A 20,730-nucleotide genomic window follows, 5' to 3' on the forward strand; every position below is an offset into this window, starting at 1 on the left:
TCCATAAACATAAAATAAAATCATGTATATTAAAAAAATCATATTAATAAAATCATATATTGATGACACTGAAATACATGAGTGTCTTTTCTTCTTCCTTTTATCTCTAAAATTGATTAAAAGATTATAATTTGTGTACTCTCTATTGATACTATTTAAGAAGCAGGAAGCAGGAAGAAGCAGGAAGCAGGATGAAGCAGGAAGCAGGAAGAAGCATGCTGTATTGATAATACAGCATGAGATATTTACATTTTGAATTTGTTCAATTTACTTGGTGATATCAAACCATTTTGAAACTTTCATTTTAAAAACTTGCTCATAAGTAGTTGCCGTGTTAGAAACATAAATTAATTACTAAATCGGTAAGTTTAAGTTTTTCCAGAAACTTCTTATAGATTATTAGCTTATGTAAAGTAAAAAGACTTTATTTTATACTTTCATCATATGCCTGATAATTGGGCAGATGAATTCTATTCTCTCAATGTAGAAACAAGACAAGGGGTAGCACTTTTTGGAGAAATCAACTATTATTTTAATGGACATTTCATGGGGAATTCATAAACATTTAGGGGAACTCCTAAGGTACTTGTTTATTATTATTTATTTTGTTTATTTTCATAGAAAGTAAAAATAGGGGAATATTTGTGCAGGAAAATGCTGAAAAGGCAAACCAATACTTTTTCTTTTATATGATTCAAATACTAATTAGTAAAGAGGCAAAAAGAATTAAAAGTTTTAACTCCAAGAAATGCTTCAAAACATAAAAGTCAAATATAAACACGTTTTCCAGCATTAAGGCAAGGAGAGGAGAAATAAAATGAATACACTAATCTCTTTAAGTCATTGGAAAAGAAGGAGGAAAACATAAACTTTCAGAGTTAATAAGCACATTTAAACAAATTATTCTGTAGTCGGGTATTCATTAACATCACAAAGCTCCTACGTGTGGCTGTTTAGATGGCTTGAAAAATACAACAGGGGGCTGTTTTAACAGAAACCTAGAACAAAATTGACTTTAGGACTGTGTGGTGGGCGGAAGTTAGAAGGTCATCAAGATGACTGTTGATGAAGTCTGTAGGTCCTCAAAGAGAATGTTAGGGCTTCAAGCAGACTATTGTGAGGGTGTATAAAAAAAGTAAGAAAAACATAACTCAAAGTTGGGGAAAAGTAAGCCTAGTTTTGTATGTAGCAGGAGAAAGTTTGGCAACACTACTACCTGTGGTAACTTGAACAATAGAAAATGAATTTGTAATCTGTCTAAGAAATGTCCAAGCAGTGTGTTGAAGGTACCATCCAGCCTCTTTGCCTGTGATAAAATGTGAGGGGAAAAAGATAAGCAAGACAAAAGGCTGTTTCTAAAATCAGAGGAGGAAAAACTGGTCTCATAATGAAACTATTACCCCATGTGGAATGGTTTCACACTGAGCTATACTCCCATAAGCCTTATTTTGAACATATTTATCCAGGAAGTTAAATACCACAGGCATCCACAAAGAGAATTGTTCTAAAAGATTTTCAAATAGTAACCATATTTCCAAGTGCCCTATCATAATGTATGATGGTGTATGTCTGTGAGGAAAGTCCATGAGTCAGTGAATAATCAGTCAGAGGAGCCATGTGCCCAAACAAGATGTGAGTAAAATGGAATGTCTCTCTGGAAGATCACAAGGGCATTAGGAACTCAAGCTGGTCATAGAGAAGTGGGGATAGTTCTAGGTTCTTTACATGTGTTGTCATCTCCAATTGCTTTAAGTAGTATACTGAAGGAAATGTATATATGTAATAATTCTGATATTTTTCCTTTTCAATAGTTGGCATCCTTTTAAAAATATTTTATTTAAATTCAATTAGCCAAAGTATAGTATAACACCCAGTGCTCATCCCATCTAGTTCAGTAGTTGGCATCTTTATTTTTTTTAATATTTATTTATTTACTCATGAGAGACACACAGAGAGAGGCAGAGACACAGGCAGAGGGAGAAGCAGGCTCCCTGCAGAGAGCCCAATGCAGCTCTTGATCCCGGATCCTGGGATCATGCCCTGAGACCAAGGCAGATGCCCAACCACTGAGCCACTCAGGCATTCCAGTAGCTGGCATCTTTAGAAAATAAAATATTTAAACTTTAGAAATGCCATTTATCACAACACAAATATTTCAGGTAATCAATATTAAACCAAATTTACCCCTAACATTTGCTACCATTACTTTGCATTCTGACCACATGTTTAATTGCTAAATAAAACAAGAAGGAAAAGATAGCCCACATATACTGAATTTGAAATGCTCATGCAGCTTGTTTCTACAAGCAGCAAAAGTTAGGGAGGGTGCTTCCTGTGATGTAGGAATGAAAGCAGTGACTCAAAAGTGGAGCCTTTTAAAACCTGGATGCTGCTGTTTTGTTCCCATGTCCAAGCCAATTATAAAGATACCCCTGCTCCTGCCCCCAATCCTATGCCATGGAACTGAGTCGGGAGAAGAAAGCCAATCCTGAGTGTGTTACACAGCTACATGTCCAAGTAGAGATTTCTAGGAGCCAAAAGCTAGCCATATTTCATGTGCAAAATGATTCTGTTGCCTGGAACTCTTCTATGTAGCAATGGTGAAATGATAAATAAAATTTAACCTGAATATCTGATTTGGTCAGAATATACCAAGTGATAGTCACTGAGGAAAACAAATTGTAAGTAAGCCTTAATATATAGATAGATGATAGATAGATAATTGATAGATAGATAGATAGATAGATAAGCCTGTGTGTAGCTTACAGATAAGCTTTGCACAATTCTAACATGACTCAGTATACAATGAATATAATATTAAAAATATAATATAAAAATATAAATATGACACAAGAGCATAGAAAAGTAAACAATTTAATGTGGGAGTGTGTTATTTAGAGTATTAGGGAAAATTGAGAGGAGTTGAGGTGGTTTTAAAAAGCTGGTAGTATTTTTAGGAAGAAAAGTAGGGAATAGATACTTCAGGCTGTATAACAGCATAAGCAAAGAAATGGAGCCATGAAAATACATGAAAGATTTGAAGAATTATGAGCAATCTGATATGGCTACAGTAAGAGGTGACTGCTACCTTTGGAGGCAATTGGTAAAGACCCTAAATGCTATGCAAATGAGTTTGGACTTGTACCTCATAGGCAATGAAAAATCATAGAAGTATTTCAAGCAAGAATATGGCATAATCAGATCTATGTTTGAGAAAAACAAACTACATCCTCCAATATGGTGGTAACAAGCCACATCTGGCTATTCAAATTTAAATTTAAATTAATTGAGGTTAAACAAAATTAAAAATTCAGTTCCTGAGATGCAGTAGTCACATTTCAAGTGCTCAGACACATAGGGACAAGGCACACAGAGAACATTTCCATTGTTATGGAAAGTTCTGTTGGACAGTGCTGGTATAGAAAATAGACCACTAACATCAAGCATCAAAGGAAGGAAAATGACTTAAAGGGCTATTTTCAAAGTCACTCAAAAAGATAATGGAGGCCTGATGTAAGATGAGTGGCAGTGGGAATACAAATTGAAAGGATAGAGGCAAAAATCAAGATAAGCCATGGGTACTGGTGTGGCTCAGTCAGGTAAGTGACCAGCTCTTGATTTTAGCTCAGGTCATGATCTTAGGGTCCTGGGATTGAGCCCTCCATCAGGCTGCTTGATCAGCAAGGAGTCAGCTTAAGGATTCTCTCTCTTTCTCTCCCTCTGTTCCTCTCGCTGCTTGCATGCTTGCTCTCTATAAAATAAATAAATAAATCTTAAAAAAAAAAGAGGGCGCCTGGGTGGCTCAGTGGTTGAGTATCTGCCTTTGGCTCAGGTGGTGATCCCGGGATCCTGGGATCAAGTCCCTCATCAGGCTCCCCATAGGAAGCCTACGTTTCCCTCTACCTGTGTCTCTGCCTCTCTCTCTCTGTGTCTCTCGTGAATAAATAATAAAATCTTAAAAGGAAAAAAGATACATGGTAAGGGTGATTGGAAGCTAATTGTGAAATTGAACTCATATGCCCACCCTTCTGAAAGGAACTACTTAAGAAACAGATACAAGTTTCAGTATCAAAATACTAGCCAACTTACTAGAAGAGTAGATTGGAGAATGTGACTTAAATAAGAGGCCAGGTTTCTTAATACTTTTGCCTTAAGTCTAGATTTTGGAGTCTCCATGGAAGAAAGCCTTTGTCACACAGGGAAGTGTGCTAACCAACCTCCTTAATGCTCCCCAATGATTCTTAGCTTCTGGTAATGGATAGTTGTTCAGTCTCTTTTACTTTAAATAGAGCTGACTTGTGTAACCAATAAAGCATTATGGAAATGACAGGGTAACTTCTAACTTGACATAATGGACATTGAAGCATCCACTTCCCTCTCTATTGGATTTTACCATTCTGGAAACCAGCCATACAGCAAGGATACTTAAATAGCTCTATGGAAAAGCCCACAGGAAGAAGAACTGTGGTCTCTACCAACAACTAATACTTGCCGGTAAGTGTAAGCAACCTTGGAAACAGATGCCTCAGCCCCAGTCAAGCCTTTAGATACTGCAATCCTAGCTGACACCTTAGCTGCAGCCTCATGAGAAACCTAAAACAGGACATTAGTCAGACACCTAGTTGATCTGTCCTTGGAATTCTGACCTCATAGAAACTGTATAATATGATAAATGTTTATTGTTTTAAATTGCTAGGTTTGGAGGTCATTTTCTTTTTTTAAAAAATATTTTATTTATTAATGAAAGACACACATGGCAGAGACATAGGCAGAGGGAGAAGCAGGCTCCATGCAGGAAGACCCACGTGGGACTCGATCCGGGACTCCAGGATCACACCCTGAGCCAAAGGAAGATGCCAACCAGGCATCCCAAGGAGGTAATTTCCATGCACCAATAAATGTAGGGAGTTATTCTTTATGAAGTTGATCCTTCATTCAAGTATGTTAAAGAAATAAGACACACATGTATATGACTCTTGAACATATTCATTCTGCACAGTCAAGACATGAGCAGATGAAAACCAGTCTTACTACCCATACCTCTCCTCATAAAGGCCTTAGGGGAGGAATTTTGCAAATATTATTCTGAAAGAAATCCCATATGGGAGAACAAGACCAGCTTCCCAAACACCAGTGACTGATTGTAGAACATAAAGTAGAAGAACGAGGCTAAAATCACTTTGGACACAGCCTACACTTAGACAAAGATAGGCTTTGCAAAAGAATTTCAATAGCTTCTACTTTTTCATTTTCAAGGAAAAAATGTGGGAGAGGTATGGCAGACAATTTAGGAGTTCCACAAGCTGACTCTACTTTCCACATTCTGATTGTGTTTGGTTACTAGTATTTTATATTTCTACCCATAGTGTCTGCTATGGATATACTATCTTCATTAAGTAATTTAAAACATTCTAACTTATTTGTTCTAAATCTTTGAAAAGCACTGTTATAACTTTGCTTCCTTTCACCATAATGGCTACTTATTTTCTTTTTTAAAAGGAATTTCCTTTTTTTAAGATTTTATTTGTTTATTCATAAAAGACACAGATAGAGGCAGAGACACAGGCAGAGGGAGAAGTGGACTCCCTGTGCGGAGCCCAATGTGGGACTCAATCCCAGGACCCCAGGATCATGCCTTGAGCCAAAGACAGATGCTCAATCACTGAGCACCCAGGTGCCCCAAGAGCTACTTATTTTAATAAGTTTTTTATTGTGATCATATAAACTTAATGCCAAAAGCAAATTATAAGTCGATATATATTATTAGAATATAAGTAATAACAAAATTCATGTATCAAGTGGAGTACTGTAAACCAAAGACTTTGATAGTCACCATTCATTAAGCACCTATATTAGATGTTTTACCTCAAAGTAGCATCATTGAGTTGTCTGAAAGAAAATGTAATTTTGTTTTTATGCTTCAATGATAATCTAAAATATTACTATATGGATTGTGTATATGACCATGTTATAACCATGTATGGCCACTCAAGTTCAGTTCTCATGTTTGTCCATGTGTTTACAATCCCATTTGTAATTACAGAAATTTTATTTATTTAATAATTGTAATCCTAGAGTATATAGCAAAATTAACAAATCAAACCTAACAAACAAAACCCCTATATTATGGCTATAGGTGACATATCTGGGGTATGAATGGACATATTGGGCAGATTCTGTTTGCCCAATTTACAACCATTATTGGAAGTAAGTATAATGGTAAGTGAAGAGTAAAAAATATTTCTGTCTGGAATCCAGAAATAATTGGTTTAAATATCCACTTAATGTTGATTTCAATTGCACTCAATTTCAAGTAAACAATATACTTTTACAGAATTACCAAGAAGTACCTTTTTAATTTGGAGTCTGAATATTTCATTTTGTGGTTGTTTTTGTAAGTGACAGATAGAATAACTATCATTTTATACATGGAATAATATGCCTATAGAAGTGGTCTTTTTTTGAGGTAATGGTAATAGTATGCTCAAAACGACAGGAAAACATAAGGAAACACAACTTGTTTATTTATCAAACCATATGTAAGTTATTTGCTATACATAAGTTTTCAGGATTAGCAAATTTTTTAATTTAGTAATTCTACTTTTTACCTAATATTTTAAACTTTCCAATTCTTTTTTACTTAAAACTCACATCCTAGTGGGCTCAATTCTCTAAGCACAGGTTTTAAAAGCATGAGAAATTGGCATATATTATGTAATATGTTTGTTAATGGCATAATATGTCACTTCAGTCTCTTGTTTCTCCTCACACCTACACCAGTAGTAAAAGATGCAATAGAGTAATCAGCAAATATACGACTTTGTATCAACTAAAAGCACTTTACAGAAGAGGAGAGACTCCAAGGCAACAGATTTCCTACAGCAGTACTTTCCTAAGTGTACTAAGGTAATTAGCCTCAATAGGAGATAATTTTGGTTCACAGGGGTTGCTGTTGTTTTAAGTCTTTCTGGGAAATTTGGATTTTCCATTGATAGCAGTTTTAACATGTCACACTGGAGCCAGAGTGAATTAAAGTGAAGAGCTACACAGTCTAAACAAACATTCCTTCCCATTATCAGAAGCCTGACAACATAATAGCATAAACTATAGTCATGTGGTCACATTCACAAGTAATACAAGAACAATTAAAAATCAAAGAAATGCTACATTTCCTAAACCAGACTTGAGCTGAGGTGAGCATGTTTAAAATTACCACGTTCTTCCCCTCCCCCATAAGTTTTATAGTAAGTTTTAAGTTGAAAAAAAATATACGGCAATGTTTACTGGAGTCATTCACATGATTAGTCTACCTCAATGTTTTGTGAGATTAAGACAGACCATGGTGATATGACAGTATAATTTCAGGTGTTTATGTCTTGAAAATACTTTTGATTTGGCATTCTTAATGTTTCTAAAAATATTTTTTTATTTTACCAAAAGCGCACAATTATGCAAACTAATTTAGAGCTGTACTTCCATTACATTTTACATTTTCCCCAAGGATGTTAATAAAATTTGGTTTTATTTACTATGAAGACCCCTTAAGGGTAATGTAATTTACATGTTAAAGATGAAATATTTTTCCATGTAATTTTCCTTGTTTTTATAAATAAGAGATTAAAAAATAACTCCTAAAATTATACTTTAGTTGTCTCCAAAATGAAAATATTTTGTCAATAATTTTGGTATTCTAATATTACTTTACTACTTTTAGATGAGCATTATACAGATAATACAAATTTTCCAAAACACTTTTGGTTACAGAATCTGTTATAAAACAGAAGCAGATTTTTCATTGTTGCTTTAAGGGAGGTTATATTCATAGTATTAAAAAAAAAATCCTTCGGACTCTGCATGTATGTGTATGATGGAAGATGAACTCACCTGCATGCACTTGGAGCTTAGTGACCACACATCCTGCACTTTCCAAGACCTCATTTTCAAGTACTCCATTTCCCTAAGTATATCCAGATTTGCCCAACCTAATTATTTTTATTCAGAAAAAGAAACAAATCAATCATGATGATATTAAAACATCTTCAAACAAGGCTTTGTTGTTTCTTCTGTAGCAATTCTCTAAGTAGTGGTTTGGCAAACAACTCACTTTATACTCAACTTGCCTTGGAAAAACAACTGAATAGTGGTCTGAATTCAGGGATTGGGGGTCAAGTGATAAGTGAGCAGGAAATATCAAGATGCACCAAAATGAATGATGGTATTCAAATAAGTTGAATTCAATTCAACTTATTTTTTAAATGTCCACTGTTTACTAAAAATTGTGCTAGGTACTATAGGGGATACTATGATTAGAAATATCCAGCTCTATCCTCAGTGAACATACAAGCAGGAGGGAGGTAAACTATATAAGACACATTGTGAAATGTGAAAAGAGAAGAAAAAGTGCTGACAAAAAAAATACAAGTTCTGGTTAATATCCTCAGTTCAATGATTCCCAAGCCAGCCCATAAGTGAGAAGCACCTAGATCTACACTAGCACTTTCCTTGACTCATGGAATGAGAATTTTTTGGGGTGGTGGGGCGTGGGCAGGGCTAGATACTAGAAATGTATTTTTAAAAATTTCTCTAAGAATCTTGAAGCACATTCGTATTTAGAAACATTAATCTCCACTATCCAGGTACAGGAAAATTATGGAATTTTATGTAAGTATCTTTAGCCCTCCTAATTATTTTGTGTTTGGAGCTCATTCACAAGGAACTAACTCTTTCAAACTGACTTCCATTTGCAAAATTCAAAACATCTCCTATGTAGTCCTATCCATCTCCAATCTCTTCATTTACTCAGATAACCTCTTATGATTTCATACAAAATTTGTTGACATATGCTTTCATTTTTTAAATGAATTCTTAATGATTTGTTCACCATGTTATTTTGAATAGACTATGATTTAAGGTCATGGTGAAAATTCGTTATTATACTTATATACACACACATTCATATACAAGCCTACATATGTATACTAAGATCATAAATATATACACATTTATACATTTTGTCACATCATCACAGTCTTGTATTTTTCTGTGGTAGTAAGTAGTAAGTGGCTTATTGATAGAAAATTATGGAAAACATTACCAAATTACTCTTCACAAGCATGAAGTTTATTTTTTTTCCATTACAATATTTGTTAAAATGCAAAGTTAATTTTATTTTTTTAATTGCTCAGAATATAATATTTCTGCTAAACAGAAGAAACTTGCATAAGTATTAATAACGCAAGGAAACAAAGAAAGTTCCCAGGAAAGTGCAAATATAAAAATTTTTTCATAATGCATACATTGGGCTAAAGTCCAATGCCAGTTCATGGAAAATGGCAATATTTCACATTTTAAAGTCATTAGACAAATAGGTATATAAGGATAATGAAATGTTTGTGACAGCACCACTGAGTTCAACCAGCTGGATTTGGAATGAGATAAGAGAAACTTTAACCAAAAGCTCCCTGTGGGAAATAATAAATTTCTTTCCTTCTTGGGATAAAAACAACAACATCGACAACAAAAGTTCCATGAAGCAGATGAATGGGGGAAGGGAAGAACAGAGTGAAATTCTGGCATTGTGTTCTTTCTGTTGAGAGCCATTGTACTAAAGCTATTAAAATCTTCCTGGCTAAAAGGACTCGAGTTTAATCATGCCATGCTTCCAGACCATGCAGATTTCTGATCCAAAACAATTTTGTTTCCAGCTAACCCATAACACAGTGAAAAATACCTCTGGGTCAAGGCACAAGAAAAAAACACCCAAGATGGAATGAGTAGCACATTCTCTAAAAATTCCCCAGTGAAGGAAGATGTCAGTAGAAAGTTGGAACGTTAAAATAGTTGAAATGGTGCACCGAGTTAGCTTTCAGCTTCTGATAGCCATCCCTGGAGTAATGACATTAACAATGAAATAACAGTCTTAGGCTCATCTAATTTTATTTGAGTCGTTATTTTAGGTCTTAACCTAAATATTGTATACATAGGAAAAATATGTTATTTATGTATTTATTTATTCATAACCATCATGAGAAATTTTCCCAGAAAATAATGGCCAATTTAGGAAAGGAATTTGCAGATTTAATAATCATTCAACCAACAAGTATTTACTGAGCATTGCTATGTCTAACCTCAAAACAAGGTTTAAAGTACGAGGGAGTCGGCCTAGATGGTGGTCTTGGACTTCGAGAGAATTCTGTTCAGTGAGAAAAGACAAAGAATATACCTGAAACAAGATTAATAGACATAAAAGGAGGTGATTCTAAAGTGGTTAGAAACATTTTCCTTAGTGTCCTTGTGTTGCCTCTTGACATCCAGCCTTCACTTTATTATTAATTGGGTGTGGTCAGTCGTAGAGAAGACAAAGATGGGAAACACGGCAAACAGCAACATCATCTCTTTGGATTAGACTGAAACTATTCAAAATTTTTATTTTTAAAAAACACCCCTTTATAATCAGTTATACAAAAGTAAGATCATCTGGTCAGTTAAAATCAGCTTGTACATTAAAAGAGAGAGGCAATATGCTATTTGTATACATTTGACAAATACTTGTATTTTAGGCTCACTACAATCATAAAGGAATTCTAACAGAATGATTCATATGAAGTGGGTTAAGTAATAAAATCACTACCATTAGAAATTGAATGAGTTTCTCTCTAGAAATTCCTAATGTGGGGAGTAATTTTTATCTGACACTCTGCCCATTAAATGACTTCTATTAAGCTGTGAACCCCTTGGAAAAAAAAATCTTCTTAGTTTTCACAATACTTTCTGCACTCAATTTAGTTTCTAAAAAGCATTAGTTAGGCTAATGAAACATTATTTTTTAAAGGTATGCTTAACAGACATCTTCAATGCACCATGCCCCAAATTATGTTTTTGATTTTGCCAAAACTGTCCTTCCTTCCCAAAGTTAGCTGCATCTCAGTAAATGGTAATTTCTTCCTACCTGAGCTCAGGTCTAAATCTTTGTAGTTATTCTGGATTCCTTTCATTCTCCCACATTTACATGTGATCCATCAGCAAATCCTATGAACTCCTATTAGGACAGAGGCTGAGAGCTGCCCTAATAAGACCACAAAATAGAGGCTTAAGACCTCAGAAGTTAGTTCTTTGTTGGATAAAAGTTCAAGAAAGTAGCTATTCAGCCTTATGCCCCGGAAAGAGAGAACAGATGCAGGAGGACAGCCAGTATTCTCTGCCACAAGCGTATATTTGCAAATTATATTTGGTCTCCAGTTACTTATCATCTCCACTGCTAACCACCACTGCACTGCTGGAAGGCCCACCATCCATCACCTGCAACTATTGTTACTGCTTCTGCTCTGGTCTCTGTAAATCTACCCGCATCTCAGTCAATGATGGTGTTAAAATTCACATTGGACCAGGGCATTTTTCTGCTCTTAACCTCCCCAAAACTTCCCACCTCAGTCTGAGTAAGCACATGGGTTGGTTCTGCTATTTCTTGAGCTCAGCTCTTACTCATGCAGTGGACCACCTGGCTCCAAACACAGCCTGCATAGTTCCACTTCGGGGCATTTGTGCCCCTTCAGTCTAGTACTTTCTTCCTCCAGCTCTCCCCAAGACTCACCCCCCCTACCTTTATCTTGCTTCCAATGACCCCATCTTGGCAACACCTTACCTGGCCACCCTGTTTAAAACTGCATCTCTTCTACCACCTGAACGCCTTAGCTTCTCTTCCTGTTTTATTTTCATCTTTAGCACCTTCTAACGTATTATGCATTTTACCTAGTGTTTATTCTCTTGGCTCCTCCTTCTCCTCCCCACCTCCAGAAGGTAAGCTCCAGGACAGTAGATGCTTCTGTCTGTTTTATTGTCTGTACCTTGTATAGCACCTAGACTATAGTAAATGCTCAATAAGTATTTTTGAGTGAACTATAGGGAAAAATAAATGTATAACCTCAGGCATCTGCCTTCCCATTTAAAACACCACCTTGTAAATACTTAACAGGATGTAAGAAATCAATCTCATAATAGTAATTAATGTTGCGAAGCCCAAAGACTAGGAATTGAATATTGAATGAGCTATGGAAGGAAGCAGAGACCTGAAATTGGGAGATTTTATGTTTATTGCTGTTCTGAGACTAACCTATTCGTGAAATTAAACAACTAATTTCCTCCCTATTTGCCCCAGTTTTCTCAGCTCAGTAAAACATAAATACTTACTTTAGGTTTATAGGGATTTAGAAACTTAAATATATGAAAAAGGCAATGTAATATCCCAAAACTATTTGCATATAATTATTTTTAAGTTTATAACCTTTGTTAAAGTAAAAAAATACCAAAGAATTTGGTAATTTCCAACAGTATATCTGGGTAATTTGTATAGATCAGTCTTTTTCTATTTTGTGTTTATGTCTCAGGTTGTAGTGAACCCTAAAGAAGACTTGAATATGTTTAATAAAATTATCATAGTAATAGTAATTGAGAACTTCTGTATGTGACTTGATTGTTTTTATGTGTTGTATTAAATCCTTATAAAAGCCCTATGAGGTAGGTACTTATAGAGACATGCAGGATATGATTATAGCTGGCTTTAACAGTTAAAATAATAATAAAATAAGCATAATTTGATAACTTCCAAATATGTCAATTTTGACATGAAAGCACAGTAAATAAAAAGTGTAAATATTTTAAAAAGTATATTTTTGAGATGATTACTTACACGAAATACTCCACTTTTCTTTCAAAATCTGTTATTTTCTTAAGTTCAACCAATAAAGAATGTCCAAATAGGTGTAAAATGTAAAAAGCAAAAGCTGTTAAAATCCTTTCCTCTCTTACACTATGATAAAGACTCAATGTGTGGCAAAGGCCACTAACTCCAAACTAAACCAATTTCCAACCAATTCATATTGCTCGTTTTCTTTCCCAAATTAGAAAAAAAAAAAAAAAAAAGAACATGAGTTTGTCTGCACATTAACCACACAAAGCCTCACAAATAAGTTTTTCTGTATGTAATTTATAAGAGTGACAGTCTTGGGAAAAGGATCCAATCATGAATTAAATGACAGCGTGTGGAAGGATCAAGGAAACAACCCAGATTCCTGCTAATTTAGTTTCAGGAGATGATAATAATGTTTTTTATCGCCAAGTTGGCTCGAGGTTGGGGAAAAAATATTTCCCCAGGAAATTTTAGCTCAGCTGCAGGAATTGATGTTGATGGACTAGACCCTCATTTCTCAAGCTTTGCTACTTAATGTGTGTTTGCTCATTCACACACATTTGAATGGTTGTTCGGAATTGAATGAACAACTTCGATGGGTTTCATATCCCTGCTGGCCTTTCCCTAAATGCCCTTGTGACTCCAAAAGATGGACCAGAACCAGAATAGACTTACCAGTTTCCTAGCTACTGCAATTGAGACCATTGAAAACAGTGTTTGACTATCCTCTTTTCTTAAGACTCCATGGAGGGAGCACAGATTTCCAAAAGGACACATACAAGTCTTCAGGGATTAGGGTTTATCATATTCTAAAAAATATCTCTTAAAAAAGACATCTCAAACCTCCTATTATTTTATGGACAAGCCTGGACACACTCACAAAACATGTTATTGCTACAGAATTCTCCACGGTGGTGGTCATAATAAAATTCTTGACAGTATTACCCTTAACACAAACAACAGATAACTTCACATTCATTGAAATCAAAATGTAAAAGCTTTCTGTACGTTAAAAAATACTGTAATGGCTTTTTGGAAATCTCAGATAAATTTTATATTGATTATGGAAGTTTTAGTATGACCATTACTTTCATTAAGTTTTATAATGGTAGCCGAGATAAGTATGGCTAAAAAAATTCCAGAGTGTTCTTGGGTTTAAAGGGTCACTTCCTTAATAGATGGGAGCTGTGTCAAATCTACTTTAAAATGAGATGGTACATATAAAAACACTTTGGAAAGTTAAAAGCATCGTATAAACGCAAGACCTTTCATAGATTGAGACCTTATTTTGGAAGCACTTAACTATAATTACAAATGCTGATAAATGAAAAAAATAGGGCACCAAAAACGCTTTCATTGCCTTTTCTCCCCATTGCAAGTGCATTCGCTGATGAGGAGAAATTGATGTCATATATTAATGTGGCAAGACCATTTAAATACCAAACATACAACAAGTACTCAAATCTGATGTCTCCTTTGAGCTGAGTGGGGAAGGAATGCTCCCCACCACACACACACTTTCGGCCTTGTATAGATATCAGTCTGTTTCAACCATTTTTTAAAATTATGGTATTCCAAAGAACATAATTATAAACATTATCTGTCTTTCAAAAATGATTCACTCTTCCAAAGCTAGTTTGAAAACCAGTCAACTTCTCCTGACTTAGTGTCCTCCTCAAAGGGCAGAGATGGTTTCTTTTACTTCTTTACTTTTACAGGAAAAATAATGAACAAAAATTTAATATTCATAGAGTATTAAGAATCAATATTATACAAAAAAAAAAAAATGAGTATGTCCTTCAGTTGTGCCACGTGAAGCTGTGAGATAGCGCTATCTCCCTCTACTGGCTAAATTAGCATCCAGTTTCTGAGTTCCGGTGACCTCAAGACTGACACCCCCTCCCCAAACAAGGAAGAAAACCAAAGAGAGCTACTCTGGCAGTGGGCTAGGCTTCCAGAAGAAGCCCTGTGCCAAACAAGGCTGAGAATGTACCTCCCATCTTAAAAAAAGAAAGAAAAGTGGTTACCAGGAATAAAGACTCCCTGATAAAAGAAAAGGAAGTATTTTTCTTAAGAGAAAAAAATTTTTTGAAAAAAGTACCGAGAGTTCTGAAGATTAAATACAAAGGCAGTGCTCTGTGTGCACAGTGTGACTTTACATGTTAAATAAAAAAGGAGCCATTTGTAAAATACAGTCACATCAAATCTCCTGGCTGAGAGTGTGTGGACGTCAGAAATATATATTTGATATTTACCTTCTTGTTAAATGGCTCATTAGGGTACTACTACTAGAAGTTGGGGAAAGCAGAACCTGGCTTTAGGTATTTTAAGTAGCATTTCATGTTTTCTTTAAGTTCAGAGGGTTAAACAGGTAAGTGGTTTCACATGTCGATCCTTCCTAAAAATTGAGGACAAAAATGATGAGCTAGTCACTTTTTTAGAGGTGGAAAAAAACCGAGTTAGAATACGCGATCTCTGGAGACACAGCCCCGCTTTAAGTGGAACCTTCTGACGTCGGGGGCCCTGCGAGTCAGCAGCTGGGTTGTGTCACCCTGACTGGGGCGGCCTTGTTAGTGTAGTGTGACCCCTGGAGCACTCGCACAGATAATACCGGCACCTCTCTCCACTCTAATCTCCTCCCCGTCTGAGCAATTCAGCAGGAGATAGGGGCATTAAGGCCATATTATTCCAAACAACATTTAGCTGAATGGTAGCTGAAGATTGTGACAGCAAAAAGACAAATTCTCCCAGTCAAATACGTTCCTTCCCAGAAAAGTTTCCTGTTTTCGTACTTTTGAGACACAAAAATGTCATTAAAATGGAACCCAAATGGAAATCCTGCACCTTCCTTAGCTGAACCTAGGAAAGCTTAAAGTTCAGACAGAATTTTTTGGAAGCCTCTTATGCCACAGTGGGCTATAATAAACACCACCAAATGTCCAGATAAAGACCAATCCATTCATTCGGGGTTTGCATATTTTGTTGGTGCTATGCTGTATCACCAGATAAGTGCAGATAGCCTGTCTGTGCATTGCAGATTTAAATACTTGGTGGCCTGTGGTCATTCTTCCCAGGATGAGACAGTGTTATGGGCATATAACTTTGGTCAAAATTCTAAATGCCAATGGTAAAGTGCTGCTTTTCATGTTAGTGATACAACCTGCCTTACGTTTAGACACCAATGAATGTGTTTCTCACAGTCAAAGTTAGCAAAAAGTTAAAAACTTTCTTAAATTCATGTAGCTAATTCTTAGGGATATAGTACAACTACAACCTTAGCATTATTTTCTATTTCTATGTGGGAACATAGACAAATCAATATTTAATGTAGAGAAGGAGAAGTAAGAGCCCTCCATGTAGTTACTTTTTCTATTTGTTGTTTTTCCTTTCAAAATGTACAGCAACAGGATTTTGCTGTGATGTTTTAATAATCCAATTTGGGTTTTAAATTCTGGCAATAGGACTTATGGGAAAAAAATAAACTATCTCTCCGGTAATCTGCAATGTCTGGTGCTCTGAAATAAGATCAGATAGTGATCAGAGATGATTCTTTCCTGTGACAGGGCACTGTGTTTTGGGAAAGGCTGATTATTCTTTTAGTTTAGCCTGTGCAAACATGACCTGACTCGTATGATAACATTTGCTTGAATGCTACCACTTGCTTGAATGCTACCACCAGTGTCTCTCACACCTTGAGGCTCACAATTGTGATTAATTATGAATGATGCTAATCATTGAAAGGAATCTCCTTTCAGAAAAGTGTGAAGAAGTTCAGAAGTTTATTTGGAAGAATTAATATATTAAGAATTCAGAATATATTAATTCTTCCAAATATATTATACACTTCAGAAGAAGTTAATATATCAATAAAGAGCTATTTGCTATTCCATCCTTTAAAACAACATCATTCTTTTAAACAGACTTGTTTAATAATAAAGGGTAGATTTTCTTAACTGAATAGTATATTATATAGCATTGGAATTAATACTTTATCTGAGAAAACTAGATTTTCCACATGTCAACTGAAATAGGTTTTGTTTGACCTTGTTTTGTTGGTCAAAGAAAGTAAGCTTAGTCATGTGAGTGTGTATGTATAAGGAAGAGGGGCCAGTAGAGATGGTCATCCACTATTGTACACCAAGGTAAATCATTTGTTAAATCTGCCCTATAAATCTTAATAGATCATGAAACATGGCCAATTCACCCATTCTTATTAGAATGATTTGATAAATTTATTAACAGCTGTATCTGTATGTGATTTTTGTCACAATAGCAAAAGGGAGAATTTAATCAGTCATAAACATGCTCACTCTATCATCCTAATTAGGAGCATATCATTTTACAATCAGAACTTTGTCTTTTTCAAGCCAATCCCTTTATTTTACCAAGTCAGACACAGAATCAAAGAGGTGAAATAATTCCTTTGAGTTCACCAAAGTGATTATCATAGGAGCTCATGATTGATCCAAGTCTGCAGAATGAGTCTGCCCTTTCTACCTCAGTCTCCTGTGTTTGACAGTTTTCAGTTATTTGTGATAAGTCAGCAAATAAATGGAGAAATAGAAATATAAACATCTTTTTACAGTTAAACATATCCAAATAAAATTATAGAAGAGACAGATTTTTAAAAACAGGCAATCTGTGCAGGGTACTGAGCTATATAAATCACTGGAATAAATAAGAAATATGATGCCAGGAAACAAGGGTTTCTGCAGAACACTTTGTACATAACTGATAAATAGTAACTTGGTCCTGCTCTTAGGGAAAATAAAAATATTCTTTGCCCATATTAACTTATCTGAGTATTTTATTTTGGCTGTGATTCACAATTTGGCAGGGAGTGCCAGGGACAGTTTGCTAAAATTCAGAAACAAGTAATACAAGGCTCTACAGAAAGCAGGTTTATTATGCTATTGAAATAATCACTTAAATTTTAAGTTGTTTAATATACTTCCTGAGAAATTGTCTATTTCAGAACATTAAAAATGCAAATTAAAGAAAAAATGCAGATGAATGAGAAGATTTTACAGACATGAAAGCCACAAGAAAACAAACATTTATGTAATTTGGAGCTAAAGTGCATGATTTTAGCTATGCAAGGCATGGCTTCCAATAGTGAGTGATGAAGAAACTGAAATAAAAGATAATTTCCAGGACCTTAAAATGTTATCTTTTTAATGGCTAGGAAAACCCCATGTATTATCTATAATAACAATGACAAAAAAATGCTTAGAAGTAAACTTAATGAGAAACATTCTAATCCTACATAGAGAAAACCATAAAATACTATTGAAAGCAAAATATTCTAGAAGATATGAAAGACATTCCTTGTTCTAGGATTGGATGTCTCAATATTAAGATGCCAGTTCTCTGTTAGTTAACTTATAAATTTGATCCTAATAAAAATACCAAAGGCCTTTTGTTTTTTACAGAGCTAGATAAGTTTGTATTTAAGTTCATGTGAAACAATAAATATAGAAGACTAACTAGAAAAACTGAAAGGAAGAAGGAGGTCTATGCGATAATAAAACATACTACAAAGTATCTGTATTTGATACAGTATGATATTGGGGTATGACTAGATAACCAACAGCATAGAATAGAAAATCCAGAAATAATCCTACTATACACAGAAATCCAGTGCATGATAAATAGGTTGCTCTCTAATCACTGAGACCAGGGTTGTTTTGTTTTGTTTTTAATAAATATATTGGAAGAATTGGATGACCATCTGGGGAAAAATAAAATAAGATCTAATTTCTTTCATTGTAGACAAGAATAAACCCCAAATCGACTAGAGAACTCCAAATACACAGCACACACATACAGGCATTAAACAAGAAAGTACATAAATTCTTCTCTAACCTGACTAAAAGGAATTTCTGATTATGAATAAAAGTCCAGATGCAATAAAAAGGAATGTTAAGTTGTACTAGAGAAATTAAACAATTATATAGCAAAAAACCAAAAACCAAGACCAAAACAAAACAGAAAAACAGACAAAAAAAATAATTACCACACAAAATGCAAATATCATAAGCAACACTTAAAAAACAAATGATGAACTGGGAAAGATATTTGCAAAAATACCACAGAGAAGTTAATTTCCCTGTTATTCTAAGAAATTATAAAAATTGAAGAATCCTGTAGAACAAATCCAGCAACATGAACAAACAAGTCACAAGACATATAAAAATTACCTTTAAACATATGAAAAGTTATTACCTTCTCTTGAGTTTCCAAGAGAAACTCAAACTAAATTACAGATAAATACTATTCCCTACCTATCAGGTTCACAAAAGAAAAAAAAATCAAAGCTTGATAACACACTTTTCTGATGATGATGTTGAGAAACTGACATTCTCAAACATTGCTGGTGGGAATGCAAAGTGGCACAATCCTTCTAGAACGATATTTAGCAGCATCTAACAAAACTACTTATTCATTTAATATTGTAGGGGTTTACCAAAAAGACATATTCTAGCCATATGAAGAAGAAGAAGAAAAATATATATATATATGCAAGGTATTCACTACGGAGCACTTGAGAGGCTCGGTCAGTTAAGCGTCTGCTTTCCGCTGAGATCATGATCCCCAGGATCTTGGCATCAAGTGGCATGCTTCTGCCTCTCCCTCCGTCCCTCTCTCTGTTGCTCTCCCTACTTCTGTTCTCTCACTCTCACTTTCCTTTAAATAAATAAATAAATAAATAAATAAATAAATAAATAAATAAATAAAATATTTTAAAAATTAAAGATTATTCACTACAGCAATTGCAATTACAAAAATATTGGAAATTACCTAAATATCTACACATAGGAGTTGGTTCAATCACCTATATAACAAACACTCAATGCAGCACTTTGCAGTTGCTTTAAAAATGAATTTATATGTAGTGATTTCTAAGAGATACTTCAAGTAAAAAATACAAATGCAAAATAACATGTATGTATGCACGCTACTTTTGGAGTAAGAATGAAGGGAAAATGAGAAAACACACACACGTATATCTTATCTTTACATTAAGAAAAAAAAAGACCCACACACGGAAAGGGTAAATCAGCAAAAAAAAAATTAAGTTGATTACCTATAACGTATGGGGGGAAATGAGAGGGACTATGAAAAGAAGTGACACTTCTCTGAGTTTTATAAATTTTGGCTCTCTGAAAGGTTGTTAATGTAATAATCGAAAAGTAAAATTAAATCGGTAAGAATGAGAAGGGAGTTCCTAACAGTAAAGCAAATAGAAGTAAATGAACTAGATAGAATATAGTTCAAATGAATCAATAATCACACTGAAGGAAAGTAGAGAACTAATCTAAGGAGCTCACTTGCCTCTAGTAGATTATTGAGTGTTACCTGGTAAATGTGGAGACAATAACAGAGGTGGAGAATCATCATTTTGCACCCAACATAGTATAAAGACTGGTTCAGGCAAAAAAACACTCATGGGAGCTAAATCAAGAGGAGAGTTTTGAGGAAAAGCAGGGCATTTGCATGGACCTGAAAGTGTGTCCCACAAATCGCTATTACTTGCAGGTAAGAAAAATAATACCTATCCAATGGAGACACCAGACAACACTCTGACAGGGTGATCAAAGTTAACAACACCAGCCAGAGGCAGATGGACACAGTGCCCCAAGAAGACTACAGCTTTTTCTGTGTAATATTTCAGCAGAGGCCACAAAATGTAACTTCAGTCTAATCGTGAAGACACATAGACAAAAAATGAAAGCATTCTATTTTTTAAAATAGGGGACTGTTCTTCAAAAATGTCTGTGGAAGGAGCCTCGGTGTCCATCGAAAGATGAATGGATAAAGAAGATGTGGTTTATGTATACAATGGAATATTACTCAGCTATTAGAAATGACAAATACCCACCATTTGCTTCAACGTGGATGGAACTGGAGGGTATTATGCTGAGTGAAGTAAGTCAGTCGGAGAAGGACAAACATTATATGTTCTCATTCATTTGGGGAATATAAATAATAGTGAAAGGGAATATAAGGGAAGGGAGAAGAAATGTGTGGGAAATATCAGAAAG

At 34.8% G+C, this 20,730-nt stretch overlaps 1 long non-coding RNA gene across 1 annotated transcript in view; it reads left to right on the forward strand.

The window, feature by feature from the left end:
- Positions 1-20,730, forward strand: part of LOC144295919 (uncharacterized) — a 67,831-nt gene extending 47,101 nt beyond the window's left edge. Inside the window, exon 3 of the long non-coding RNA XR_013363058.1 lies at positions 20,441-20,730. This is a non-coding gene — a long non-coding RNA (uncharacterized LOC144295919). The remainder of the gene's footprint in view (positions 1-20,440) is intronic.

The sequence above is a fragment of the Canis aureus genome, chromosome 24, assembly GCF_053574225.1.
Source record: "Canis aureus isolate CA01 chromosome 24, VMU_Caureus_v.1.0, whole genome shotgun sequence".
NCBI classification, from domain to species: domain Eukaryota; kingdom Metazoa; phylum Chordata; class Mammalia; order Carnivora; family Canidae; genus Canis; species Canis aureus.